The sequence below is a fragment of the Choloepus didactylus genome, chromosome 4 (assembly GCF_015220235.1).
Source record: "Choloepus didactylus isolate mChoDid1 chromosome 4, mChoDid1.pri, whole genome shotgun sequence".
Taxonomy (NCBI): domain Eukaryota; kingdom Metazoa; phylum Chordata; class Mammalia; order Pilosa; family Megalonychidae; genus Choloepus; species Choloepus didactylus.
This window is the reverse complement of record NC_051310.1, coordinates 129,371,170-129,382,721: the sequence shown is the minus strand read 5'-3', so window position 1 is coordinate 129,382,721 and position 11,552 is coordinate 129,371,170. Positions and strand designations below refer to the sequence as shown.

General features: G+C 37.2%; 1 pseudogene; it reads left to right on the top strand.

Annotated features, from left to right (window-relative positions):
• LOC119532794 overlaps positions 1 to 11,552 on the top strand; it is a 53,755-nt pseudogene that overhangs the window by 640 nt on the left and 41,563 nt on the right.

Here is an 11,552-nt window from a genome sequence, read left to right as displayed (position 1 = left end):
CTATGAGGCCTCTAGACTCTGTGCTTTTCCTGTCCTGCCCAGTAGGTGTCACTTGTCAGCCCAGAGCTCCCCACTGGCATAAAGAGGTTAGTAGTCCCCGTCCCTGCCAGGGGGTGAGAGTATCAGAAACCAAACTTAAGCTGTTTATGTTTATTTTTCCCCCAGGCCCTAGGGCCTGAGTTCTCTGAGGGAGAGCAGACACTTGAGCTGGGTTCCACCTCCCCCTTTTCTTAGACAAGGTAAGCCCTTTAGGTATTTATCTCCTACTTTTGACTTCTTTTTTTGTTTGTGTCTCTATCTTAACTCCACCCTTGCTTCAGTAAGTGCTGACATTTGAAAATGCCTGGGGCTTTCTCTAATGAGCTACTTAGAATGAGAGAGAAAAAAAAAAGGAAAAACAAAAGTCTCCTTTTCAGAGCCAGTCCCCAGCCCCCCAGTTACCAGTCAAGAACCAGAGTTGGTGCCCAGTTCTGTGTGTCCCTTTTCTTGGCACACAGCCCTTTTTCCATATTCTGAGCTCAGCTAACTCCAAAAGTCTGTTTTTATTTATTTATGTATTTTTTTTCCCATTAGCCCATCTCCTCTCTGCCAGGAGAAACCTCTGGGTTCCTTTCTTGCTTGCTCTGGGTTTATCTGTATTCATAGCTTGTATTCAGTAGTGCAAATTTGTTAGTTAATATCACAGTTGGAGCTTGGTTGAGCTACATTCCCATGTTCCTGGCAGGGACTGCTTTTCCCTACATGTTCCAAATCAGCCTGCCATGCTGGTGGGGGAGGGGTGCCAGCTCTGCAATTTGGGAGCTTTACTTACAGTTCTATGCTGTGATCTCAGATGTTCCACCCATTCCAGACTGGCATACAATGTTGTCCAGTCACAGATGTCCCCCTAATATTTGTTCCAGAATATTTACTAGTTGTTCCTGGCTATTTGCTAGTTCTAGGGGACTAACTAAATTGCATACCTCCCTATGCTGCCATCTTGCCCTGCCACTCTGCCTCATTTTTGAAACACAGTTTTGCCAGATGTAGAATTCTTGACTTTTTTTTTTCTTTCAGTACTTTAAGTATATCATCCCATCACCGTTTGGCTTCCACGGTTTCTGATGGGAAATTCAAACTTAGCTTTATTGAGGCTCCCTTATACATTACCTGCCACTTCTCTCAGAATTCTGTCTTTATCTTTGGCATTCAGCAGCTTGATTATCATATGCCTTGGTGTAGATCTATTTGGTATTATCCTGTTTGGAGTTCGTTGAGCTTCTTGGGTGTGTATATTCACGTCTTTCCTTAATTTGGGGATGTTTTCAGCTATTATTTCTTCAAATATCTTTCCTTCTGCCCCTTTCTCTTTTTCTTCTTATTGGACTCCCATATATGTGTATTGGTATGTTTGATGAAGCCCCACCAATCTTGGGCTCTGTTCACTTTTTCTTCATTCTTTTATTTTTATTTTATTTGATTCATTCTTTTCTTCTTTCTCTGATTCTCACACTGAATGGTTTCAATTGTCTTACCTCCAAGTTCTTTCTTCTGCCAGCTCCAATCTGCTGTTGAACCCCTCTGGGGAATTTTCTATTTCTGTTAATGTGGCCTTCAGCTCTGTTGGTTTCCTTTTCATGATTTCTGCATCTTTATTGATGTTTTCTTTGTGTTCATCTATCATTTTTCTGATTTCTGTAACTGCTTTGTCCATGTTTTCCTTTAGCTCTTTGATCACATTTAGGACCATTTTAAAAATGTCTTTGGTATGTCCAAACTCTAGTTTTCCTTATTGATGGTTTCTAATCCTTTATCTTGCTTCTTTACATAAACAATCATGTCCTGTTTTTTTTGTATGTTTTGTCATTTTTTTTGTTGCAAACTGGATATTTTGATATTTTAATGTATTATCTCTGAAATCTAGACACTAATGTATCTATTCCTTAAGCTTGTATACAGATAGTATTATGACAGAAATTCCCTTGAATGCCTAGAGCTCACCCAAAACAAACAACAACCAAAAATCCACATTTCTCAGTCTTTGTAGATTGGTCTGTGCAAGTACTCTTCTTCAGACTTAAGCTGTCTTAACAATATGTTTAAAGAATAGTCCAAGGCGCAAGTGTAGGATCCTCCCTGCTCTTTTCTGTGCATGTGTCTTCTTCTGGTCATGTGTGTCTGGCCCTACAGATTCCCCCATTTACATGGATCTGAATTTCTCCTTTCCCTAGGAATCATTTTCTCATGGTCCCAGGCACTTAATTATAGTCCACAAAGCCAGCAAAACTTTGCCCCTGGCAGCTGAAATTTGACTGTTCTCCCACAGTGTTCTGTGGGAAAACTCTGTGAGCTGCCTTCTATCCACACAGGGCATATTCTGGAATGATGACCTTCTGATGAGTGTCCTGGTTAGGTACTTCAGGCTAACTCCAGACAGATTCAAGACAGACATGCTCCCAGTATGTGCATGAAGGTTAATCTGCTCCCTCCAGAACTGTGACAGGGACCTACACTAGGAGCATGGACTGGCTCCATGCCAAGCTGGTGAGGGAATAAGGTAGTGGCCAGCCAGGGTGCCACAAGATCCTGTCATTTTTAAATTGCCTTTTCCTTGATTTAGCACATGCTCTGTTAGTGCAACACTTTAGTTGTTTCTTGAGCTTTTAGAAAAATGCTCCTGCCAGTTCTTGCTCACTGTTTAAAATTTCTGTCAGGAGATGGAGTTCTGGAGTGGTTCAGTCTACATCTTGATGACTGGAATTCTTCCTCTAGTTATTTTTAAATTGTAGTTTTAAAAACCATTTTATGTAGACAATTCATTGACATTAGGTACATTGATAATACTATGCAACTTTTGCCATTATTTTGAGATTATGTTCATTATCCCAAACCAAAATGTATACTCATTTAGCAATAATTCCCCATTCCCTCCTCCCCCATCTCTAGTAACCACAATTTTGCTTTCTTTCTCTATGAATTTGCTTACTTTAATTATATCATATAAGATAAATCAGACAATCTGGCTTATTTCACTCAGCATGACGTATTCAAGGTTTATCCATGTTGTAGCACATACTACACTTCCTTTTATGGCAGAATAGTATTCCATTTTATGGATATACCACATTTTGTTATCCAATCATCTATTGATGGACACTTGGGTTGCTTCCACATTTTAGCTATTGTGAATAATGCTGTGGTGTATATTGGTGTACAAATCTATCTTTCTGTTCTTTGGGAATATACATAGGAGAGGAATTGCCAGTCATATCGTAATTCTATATTTACTTTTCTGAGGAACTGCCAAACTTTTCCACAGTGGCTGCACCATTTTACATTCCCATAAAAGTGTACAAGTGTTCCTATTTCTCCACATCCTCTTTGACACATTTTCAATTTTTAGGAGTATTAACCTTCCTAGTAGGAGTGAAGTGATATGCTCATTGTAGTTTTAATTTGAATTTCTCTAATGGTTAATGATGCTTAGCATTTTTTCATATAATTTTTGTCCATTTAAATATCTTCTTTAGAGAAATGTCTATTCAAATCTTTGGCCCAATGTTAAAGTGGGTTTTTTGTCTTTCTGTTGTTGATTTGTAGAAGTTCTTTATGTATTCTGGATATTAAACTCTTATCAGATATTATTTCCCAGTATTTTTTTCCCATACTATAGTCTGTTTATTTCACTTTCTTAATAATGTCCTTTGTACAAAAGTTCTTAATTTCTGATGAAGTGCATTTTATCTATTTTTCTCTTGATGCATGTGCTTTTGGTATAAAATCTAAAAATCCATTGCCTACTATAAGGTCCTGAAGATATTCCCCTGTTTTCTTGTAAGAACTTATACTATTAGCTCTTTTATTTAGGAATTTGATCCATTTTGAATTAATTTTTGCATATGGTGAGAGGTAGCAGTCCACATTGATTCTTTTGCATGTACATTTGCAGTTGCCCAAGAAACATTTGTTGAATAAACTATTCTTTCCCCATTGGGGTTGCAACCCTCACTGAAAATCAACTGGTCATAGATTGTGGATTTATCCCTGGACTCTCAGTTCTATCCCATTTTTCTATATGTCTATCCTTATGTCAGCACCACATGGTTTTAATTACTTTAGCTTTGTAGTAAGTTTTGAAATCATAAAGTATAAGTCTTTCAACTTTGTTCTTTTTCAACATCATTTTGGCTATTTGGAGCCTCTTGCAATTCCATATGAATTTTTATTTTTTAAAATAAAACTTTAGTATTGGAATAATTTTAGGTTTACAGAAAAGTTGCAAAGACTATACAGAAAGTACACACAAAGATGTCACTAATAGCTCTTAATCATGGTACATTTGTCATAACTAAGAAGTTAATACTGATACAATACTATTAGCTAAACTACAAACTTTTTAAGGATTTCACCCATTTTCTCACTAATGCTCTTTGTCTTTTATAGGATCCAATCTAGGATACTACATTGCATTTAGTAACCTTCAATTTTTTTATTCAATTTTATTTAGATATAGTCACATACCATACAGTCATCCAAAGTGTACAATCAGTTATTCATGGTGTCATGATACAGTTATGCATTCATCACCACAATCAATTTTTTTTAACATTTCATTACTCCAAAAATAAAAATAAGAATAAAAATTAAAGTAAAAAAGAACACGCCAAACATCCCATCCCCCCATCCCCTCTAATATTCATTTAAATTTTGTCCCCATTTTTTTCTACTCATCTGCCGATATGCTGGATAAAGGAGTATGAGCCATAAGGTTTTCCCTATCATGTGGTCACACCATTTAAACTATATAGTTATACATTCATCTTCAAGAATCAAGGCTACTGGATTGCAGTTCAACAGTTTCAGGTATTTCCTTCTACCTATTACAATATACTAAAAACTCAAAAGGGATATCTGTATTATATAACACATAAGAATAACCTCCAGAATGTCCTCTCAACCCCATTTGAAATCTCCCAGCCACTGAAACATCACTTTGCCTCATTTCTCTCCCCCGTTTTTATCAAGAAGACTTTCCCAATCCAATGATTCCAGGTCCAGGCTCATCCCTGGGAGTCATGTCCCAAATTACCAGGGAGATTTACACTCCTGGTAGCCATGTCCCACATGGGGGGGGGGGGCAGTGAGTTTACCTGCAGCATTGCCATAATTTTTTAATGAAACTGAGAGTGAGTTCATGTTTTGAATGTTGTGTTGGATGACTTTCTTCTTTTTAATACTTCATTTATAAAAAAAAACAGTTCAAACTAAACACAAAGGAATAAGAAAAACAAATAACTTAAAATAACTACATTGCTTCCAACACGTTCCTATCATACCCCCAAAAGATTAACAAACCAAAGTCATTCCTGAGCATTCCCTTATCATTAAGATTACTCTCAGTATCTTGTCTGTTCTTATTAGAATATTGTTCCCCCTTCACTAGTTGCTATCTCTAAGTCCCTTACATTCTATAACAGAAGACATTTATTTACATTTTTCAGAGTTCACATTAGTGATAACATACAATATCTCTTTTTGTGTCTGGCTTATTTCACTCAGCATTATGTCTTCAAGGTTCATCCATGTTTTCATGTTTCACAACCTTGTTCCTTCTTACTGCCATGTAGTATTCCATTGTGTATATACCACATTTTGTTTATGTACTCATCTGTTGAAGGACATTTGGATTGTTTCCATCTCTTGGAAATTATGAATAATGCCACTATAAACATCAGTGTGCAAATATCTGTTCATGTCACTGCTTTCAGATCTAGGTATATACCAAGAAGTGAAATTGCTGAATCTTATGGTAACTTGATATCTATATTTCTAAGGAAACACCAAACTGTCCTCCAGAGGGGCTGTACCATTAAACAGTCCCACCAGCAGTGAATAACAGTTCCAATTTCTCCACGTCCTCTCCAGAATTTTTAGTTTCCTGTTTGTTTAATGGCAGCCATTCTAATTGGTGTGAGATATCTCATTGTAGTCTTAATTTGCATCTCCCTAATAGCTAGTGAAGATGAACATTTTTCATGTGTGTTTTAGCCACTTGTATTCTTCAGAGAAAGGTCTTTTCATATCTTTTGGCCATTTTATAATTGGGTTGTTCGTACTATTGTCATTGAGTTGCAGGATTTCTTTATATATGCAAGATATCAGTCTTTTTTTCAGGCACATGGTTTCCAAATATTTTTCCCATTGAGTTGGCTGCCTCTTCACCTTTTTGACAAATTCCTTTGAGGTGCAGAAGCTTTTTTTTTTTTTTTTTTTTTTTCCCTTTTTTATTTTTTATTTTTTTCATTTTTATTGAGATTGTTCAGATACCATACAATTATCCAAAGATCCAAAGTGTACAATCACTTGCCCCTGGGTACCCTCATACAGCTGTGCATCCATCATACTTAATTTTTGTTCAACTTTTAGAAACTTTTCATTACTCCAGACAAGAAATAAAGTGAAAGATGAAAAAAGAAAAAAAGAAAAGGAAACTCTAAACCTCCCCTATCCCTAACCAACCCCCCTCAATTGTTGACTCCTAGTATTGATATAGTACGTTTGTTACTGTTTATGAAAAAATGTTGAAATACTACTAACTGTAGTATATAGTTTGTAATAGGTAAATAGTTCTTCCCTATATGCCCATCTATTATTAACTTCTAATTGTTTCTGGTTCATGAAGTGATTTCTAGTATTTGTACAGTTGATCATGGACATTGCCCACCATAGGATTCAGTTTTATACATTTCCATCTTTTGACCTCCAACTTTCCTTCTGGTGACATATATGACTCTGAGCTTCCCCTTTCCACCTCATTCACACACCATTCAGTGCTGTTAGTTATTCTCACATCTTGCTACCAACACCCCTGTTCATTTCCAAACATTTAAGTTCATCCTAATTGAACATTCTGCTCATACTAAGCAAGAGCATCTACATTTCTTCCACAAGGCAGGAGGAAGAGTCAAAGAAGGTAGAGAGGCAAAAGAAAGAGGAAACAAAAAAATGACAGCTAGGAAGCAGCAAAAGGAAAAATAACCTTAAATCAAAGTAGAATAAAGAATCAGACAATACCACCAATGTCAAGTGTCTAACATGCCTCCCCTATCCCCCGCTCTTATCTGCATTCACCTTGGTATATCACCTTTGTTACATTAAAGGAAGCATAATACAATGATTCTATTAGTTACAGTCTCAAGTTTATGCTGATTGCATCCCTCCCCCAATGCCTCCCCATTTTTAACACCTTGCAAGGTTGACATTTGCTTGCTCTCCCCCGTAAAAGAACATATTTGTACATTTTATCACAATTGTTGAATACTCTAGATTTCACCAAGTTACACAGTCCCAGTCGTTATCTTTCCTCCTTTCTTGTGGTGTCTCACATGCTCCCCATCTTCCTCTCTCAACCGTATTCATAGTTACCTTTGTTCAGCGTACTTACATTGTTGTGCTACCATCTCCCAAAATTGTGTTCCAAACCACACACTCCTGTCTTCTATCACCCTGTAGTGCTCCCTTTAGTATTTCCTGTAGGGCGGGTGTCTTGTTCACAAAGTCTCTCATTGTCTGTTTGTCAGAAAATATTTTGAGCTCTCCCTCATATTTGAAGGACAGCTTTGCTGGATACAGGATTCTTGGTTGGTGGTTTTTCTCTTTCAGTATCTTAAATATATCACACCACTTCCTTCTTGCCTCCATGGTTTCTGCTGAGAGATCCGCACATAGTCTTATTAAGCTTCCTTTGTATGTAATGGATTGCTTTTCTCTTGCTGCTTTCAGGATTCTCTCTTTGTCTTTGACATTTGATAATCTGATTATTAAGTGTCTTGGCGTAGGCCTATTCATATCTCTTCTGTTTGGAGTACGCTGTGCTTCTTGGATCTGTAATTTTATGTCTTTCATAAGAGATGGGAAATTTTCATTAATTATTTCCTCTATTATTGCTTCTGCCCCCTTTCCCTTCTCTTCTCCTTCTGGGACACCAATGATACGTACATTATTGTACTTTGTTTCATCCTTGAGTTCCTGGAGACGTTGCTCATATTTTTTCATTCTTTTCTCCATCTGCTCCTTTGCGTGTAGGCTTTCAGGTGTTTTGTTCTCCAGTTCCTGAGTGTTTTCTTCTGCCTCTTGAGATCTGCTGTTGTATGTTTCCATTGTGTCTTTCATCTCTTGTGTTGTGCCTTTCATTTCCATAGATTCTACTAGTAGGTTTTTTGAACTTTTGATTTCTGCCGTATACATGTCCAGTGCTTCCTTTACAGCCTCTATCTCTTTTGCAATATCTTCTCTAAACGTTTTGAATTGATTTAGCATTAGTTGTTTAAATTCCTGTATTTCAGTTGAAGTGTACGTTTGTTCCTTTGACTGGGCCATAACTGTGTTTTCCTTAGTGTAGATTGTAATTTTCTGTCATCTAGGCATGGTTTCCTTGGTTATCCAAATCAGGTTTTCCCAGACCAGAACAGGCTCAGGTCCCAGAGGGAAGAAATATTCAGTATCTGGTTTCCCTGTGGGTGTGTCTTAGAAAATTGCTCCACCCCTTTGATGTCTTGGGTCACTGTGCTTTTCTGCCCAGCAGGTGATGCCTGTTAGCCTATAATTCTTGCCTGGTGTGAGGAGGTATGGCCGTGTTCCCCCAGGCTCTGGGGTCTGATTCTGAATGGAAAGGGCCCCACCCCTTTCCTTCTAGAGAAGACAAACCCCTCAGGTGGAGGTCATTAGCATTTCAATGGTCTCGCTCTCTGCTTGTGGTGTCTCCACCCTTCCCAGAGTCACAGCCCTGGAAACTGAAAATGACTGGGGCTTTCTCCACTGAGCCAAAAAAGAAACAGATAGTCCCCTTCAGACCCAGTCCAAGACAACCCTCCAGCTCTCCCAGGTCAGTCGTCACCCAAAGCCTCTGTTTTTTGGGGCTGCGTACCTGTAGCGAGCAGTTCACACTCGCTACTTAAAACCCCAGTTGGAGCTCAGCTGAGCTGTATTTGCTTGCTGGGAGAGAGCTTCTCTGTGGCACCACGCAGCTCTGCAGCTCGGGCTATGGGGGAGGGGGTCTCCCGACCTGGTTCCACAGGTTTTACTTACAGATTTTATGCTGTGTTCTCGGGCATTCCTCCGAATTCAGATTGGTGTATGATGAATGGATGGTCTTGTTTGTCCCCCCGCAGTTATTCTGGATTATTTACTAGTTGTTTCTGTTTTTTTGTAGTTGTTCCAGGGGGACTACTTAGCTTCCACTCCTCTCTATGCCGCCATCTTGCCCAAGTCCCTTGTAGGTAGATCGGTGCAGAAGCTTTTAATTTTGAGGATTTCTCATTTATCTAATTTTTTTTTCATTGTTTGTGCTTTGGGTGTAAAGTCTAAGAAATGACCTCCTAATACAAGGTCTTTAAGATGTTTCCCCACAATATCTTCTAGGAGTTTTATGGTACTTTCTCTTATATTGAGGTCTTTAATCCACTTTGAGTTAATTTTTGTGTAGGGTGTGAGGTAGGGGTCCTCTTTCATTCTTTGAGCTATGGCTATCCAGTTCTCCCAGCCCTATTGTTGAAGAGACTGTTATGTCCCAGTTCAGTGGGTCCATATGAATTTGAGGATCAGCTTTTCCATTTCTGCAAAAAAAGGCTGCTGGAATTTTGATAGGGATTGCATTGAAATTGTAGATTGCTTTAGGCAATATTAATATGTTAACAATGGCAAGTCTTCCAATCCATGAACAGAGGATGTATTTCCATTTATTTAGGTTTTCTTTAATTTCTTTCAGCAATGTTTTATAGTTTTAAGTGTACAGGAATTTCACTTCCTTGGTTAATTTTATTCCTAGTTATTTTATTCTTCTAGATGCTATTATGAATGGAATTATTTTATTAATTTCCTTTCCAGATTGTTCATTTCTGGTGTATAGAACCCAACTGACTTCTGCATGTTTATCTTGTATCCTGCAACATTGATGAATTCATTTACTAGGTTTAGTAGCTTTCTTATGGATTTTTTTGGGATTTTCTATATATATAATCATGTCATATTCAAGTGGGATAATTTGACTTCTTTCTTTCCAACTTGGATGCTTTTATTTCTTTATATTTCCTGATTTCCTGGATAGAACTTTCAGCACACTGTTGAATAACAGTGGTGCCAGAGGGCATCTTTGTCTTGTTCTGATCTTAGGAGGAAGCTTTCATTGTTTCACTATTCAGTATCATGTTAGCTGTGGACTTTCCATGAATGTCCTTGATCACATTCTATTCTATTACTATTACTAGTTGCCTAAGCGTTTTTATCAAGAAGGGGCAGTAGGTTATCTCAAATGCCTTTTCATTCCTGATTTTAGTTGAAAAGATCATGTGAATTTTTTCCTTTTTCTATTAATGTGGTATGTTACATTAATTTTCTTATGTTTAATCACCCTTGCACATCTGAGAGAAATCACCTTGATCATGGTGTAAATTTTTTTTAATATGCTGTTGCATTCAGTTTGCTAGTATCTTGTTGAGAATTTTTGCATTTATAATTTTGGTCTGTAATTTTCTTCTCCTGTGCTGTATTATCTGGCTTTGGTATCAGAGTAATGCTTGTCTCATAGAAAGATTTAAGTAATTCCTCCTTTGCAGTTTTTTTGGAAGAGTTTGGTCAGGATTAGTGTTAGATCTTCTTCAAATGTTTGATATAATTCAGCAGTGAAAACATCTAGTCCTGGACTTCTCTTGGTGGGAAGTTTTTCAATTACTGAGTTGACTTATTCTAGGTCTGTTGAGATTTTCAGTTTCTTCTTGCATCATATTAGGTCATTTATATGTTTTAAGGAATTTGTCCATTTTATCTAGGTTTTCTAATTTGTTGGCAAATAATTGTTCATAGTACCCTCCTACAACTTTTTAAATTTTGTAAATTTTGTAAGGTCAGTGGTAATGTTCTCATTTTTATTCCTGATTTTAATTATGTCTTCTTTCTCTTTTTCTTTGTCATTCTGACTAAAGGTTTGTTGCTTTTACTGATCATTTAGAAAAAACAACTACTGGTTTTGTTGGTTCTCTCTATTGTTTTCTTGTAGGGCAGATCTATTGTTGTCAAATTCTATGTTTCTCTTCATCTGTGAATATTTTAAACTCTCCCTCATTCTTTTTAAAAATTCAGTTTTATTGAGATATATTCATACACCATACAATCATCCCCCACTGGTGTACAATAAATTGTTCACAGAACCATTATTTAGTTGTGCACTCATCACCACATTCAATTTTTGAACATTTTCATTGCCATATACAAAAAAAGAATAAGAATAAAAAAGTGGAAAAGAACATGCAAAACATCCCGTCCCCCCATCACTCCCTATTATTCATTTACTTTTTGTCCTCATTTTTCTATTCATCTGTCCATACACTGTATAAAAGGAGTGGGAGTGACAAAGTTTTCATAATCACATATTCACACAGTGTAAGCTATAGATACAGTCATCTTCAAGAATCAAGGCTACTAGGTTGCAGTCTGACAGTTTCAGGTATTTCTTTCTAGCTATTCCAATACACTAAAAACTAAAAAGCAGTATTACATAATGCATAAGAATAACCTCC